Below are 3449 nucleotides of genomic sequence, written 5' to 3' on the forward strand. Positions count from 1 at the left end.
CAGAGATTCAAAGACTTTTAAAAGTGGTTTTATTATATCTGTAAACAATGTTTTTATCTTAATATTTATAATTATTAAGGTACTTTAGTGTAGAGAACACTTTTTATTCATTTTTAAGCTTAAGAACTATAAAAAATTATTTGAGTTATGAATGAACCACACCTGAAACTGAGGAGATACTTGAACTACATTCCATTACTGTAGCTGTTATCTGTTGCCCCAGTAATGTTGCATAATCTTTTTTAGTTTTTATTTATTTTTTTGAGACAGGGTCTCACTCTCTTGAGCAGGCTGGAGTGCAGTAGCACAATCTCAGCTCACTGCAACTTCCAGCTACCAGGTTCAAGAGATTCTCCCACCTCAGCGTTAAGAGTAGCTGAGACTACAGGTGCTTGCCACAAGCCCAGCTGATTTTTTAAATTTTTTTTTTTTTTTTTTTTTTTTTTTTTTGTAGAGATGGGGTTCTTCCATGTTGCCCAGGCTGGTCTCAAAATCCTGGGTTCAAGGGATCCACCCACCTCATCCTCTCAAAGTGCTGGTATTACAGGTGTGAGCCATTACACCCAGCCTAAAATTAAGTCATTTTGATCATGGTTGAATGTGTTGGTTTGATAATTCTGCTGACTTTAGCAGGGATGGATTGGGCTCATGTACATGTCTATAGTCAGGTGCTCCTCAGCTAAAAGTTGGCTTTTAGCTGATCTTGGCCAAGCCTTCTATAGTGTCTGGGCTTTCATTGCTACACATGGGCCTACTGGGCTCTGCTCATAATTCTAATAACGTAGATAAAGGGCAAGAGAGACGAAATAGAAATGTATAAGCCTCTGCCCCCATCAAATGTGTGTCTATTCTGCTAGCTAAAGCAATAATGTACCCAAACCCACAGTCAGTGTGGAAGAGTCTGACCAAATGCTGTAAAATTGAAGGCCAATAATGCAGTCAATCCATTTCAATGGTCTGCCCTTCAGCTTAAACTTTCACTAATAAATTTTACTTACCACAATTTTCTCTTTTCATGACTACACTGGTGAGCTTAGAGGAAACAGGAAGACATTTTCTGAAGTTTGAGGGAAGAGAAACAGCCTAGTATTAAATATGTAGTCTGGGAATATAGCATTATTATAGGATCTTTATCTCTCAGGAGGCAAGACTCTGGTATATTTCTAAAAAAAAAAAAAAACCAGTACAATTATTTTAACTTGAGGGTCAAAAAAATTATGATGTGAATAAATTGTTTTCAACTCAATTAAATGCAAAATGTGTAAATCATGTACTGTATACTAGATATAAAAGCCTATTTGCTAGACACATGGTATTAAAGTAAAAAGAATATTTCATACATCAGTGCTCTTCAAAATTTAAACTGTACTTGAATCACCTAAAGGTTTTGTTAAAATTCTTATTCTGATTCATCAGGCCTTGTGGAACACACAAAATTCTTCATTTTTAAATAGATGCTAGGTGATCTTAATATTCCTGGTGTGGAACACCACTTTGAGTAGTAAGGTCGCAGATTAGGCTTTTAAGAAAACAGAGTCTAATGTGAGAAATGAGAGCGAGGCATGTAAATAGATAAAGTACCCTGTGTAAATGTGATAATAGAAATGTGTATAGAAAAGTAGAGCAGAAGGAAAAGTTTGGAACTTTGTATTCAATTAGTCAATACATGAAGTTACCTAATACCATAACATAATAAGGGAAGTACAAGTACTTCTACATTGTCAGAGCATGATGAGAAAAGGTCAGAGAAGTTATTACAACTGAGGCTGTGCCATATAATGAGTGTAGTTGATGGGAGCCATCTACATATCTACAGACTTAAAGAAGGCCATTAACTTGATATACTGTTTAGTACTGCCATCCTTGTGACCATGTGAAAGAAACAACAAAAAGAATGTAGGCACTGAAACTACTCTAGAGATATTTTCAATAGCACCCTATGTTGAGAGCCTAAATTAAAGTGGTGACAGGTAGGATGATGCTAATGTATTCAAGACATATTTAAAATATAGGAGCAAAACACATTAGTGATAGATTAGTTGAATAAAAGAAAAAAAAAGCTAAGTGGAAGAAACATATTTAGCCCCTCCCGTTAGATGTTACTATGGATGCAGGAGAATATATATATATATATATATATATGAAGTCCATTATTTCTCAAAGATAATGTTGAGAGAAAAGAATATAAATGATATCCTGGTCAAAAAGACTTATTTTGCAAGGAAAGTGGATGTTCTGTCTTAAAGAAGAAAGCATTTTAACACTTACTGGCAAAATCTGATTCTTATATATTTATTCTTCTTTCCAATACATCTTTTTGTTATGTTGTAGAGTAGTGTTTTACCAGATGGTCCATTTTTGGTGACTCTTTTCTCAGATGTTTATCAATGCACCCTTTAGAGTTACTGATCGACACCTAACTACAGTCAATATTAGGTGCTTATGGCCATACCTGCATGATATTATTTTGAGAACCACCCCTTCCTCACTTGATAAATCTGTCAATCACATCATCCACATTGCTACAGGAGACCTTGGAGCGTTGGCTGACTCAGTCAGAGTTGTCATTGCATTACTGGTGCTACCAGGAAACACCCACTATCTTCACTAGGATCACAAGTCATAAGGAGGATGTGAGCATAGAGCTGCAACGACTTTTTTGAAATAGCCCTAATCACAGGAAAGAGAAGAATGGAAAGAGCTGGAGTCCTAATAACATCCTCCATGTCTCTGGATTCATCCTTTCTTAAAGCCATGTCTACCTTAGACTGTAGCTACATAATCCCATATCTCCGTTTATAATGTTTAATCCATTTCAAGGCAAATTTTGTTTCTCATCAATAAAAGAATTTGGGCTAACTTCCCTCCTACAGAAAATTAATAAAATTATCTATTTTTTCAGTTTCAGTGGAGTAAAATTATCAATTTTTCCAGTTTCAGTTTTTACTTGTTTTTAGGCACATGAAACTATCACTCTGTATAATCATGTGGGTCATGCTAGGCATATACATAGCTACAGGTAAATTGCCAGAAATAAATACAAATAAAATCACAACACTCTACTTTTGCTAAGGACTGATGTCTTTGTTACATACCCCAACCCTCCGCCACCCTTTTTTTAATAGTTTCAGGAACATTTTTAAATGGTGGTAAAAGAAGTACCATAGAGTGACTTAATTTTTTTTCATGAAAGAAACTAACTTTAGTATGATAAAGAGGCCAGATCTTTCACAGAAATCAATAGGTGTTTTTTAAGGGCCATTATAATATTTCCAAAACCAAATATATAAACAGACTAATAATACCATGGGAAGAAACAACAATCATCAAAAGAGATTGCACGTAGTCCATTAGCAGTTTCTACCTACCTAAGGGCAAATGAAAGACAGCATAAATAAAGTGCAAGGAGCCTCAACATGAAGAGGAGCATGAGGAGGATGGAAAGAACA

The sequence above is a fragment of the Macaca thibetana genome, chromosome 5 (assembly GCF_024542745.1).
Source record: "Macaca thibetana thibetana isolate TM-01 chromosome 5, ASM2454274v1, whole genome shotgun sequence".
NCBI classification, from domain to species: domain Eukaryota; kingdom Metazoa; phylum Chordata; class Mammalia; order Primates; family Cercopithecidae; genus Macaca; species Macaca thibetana.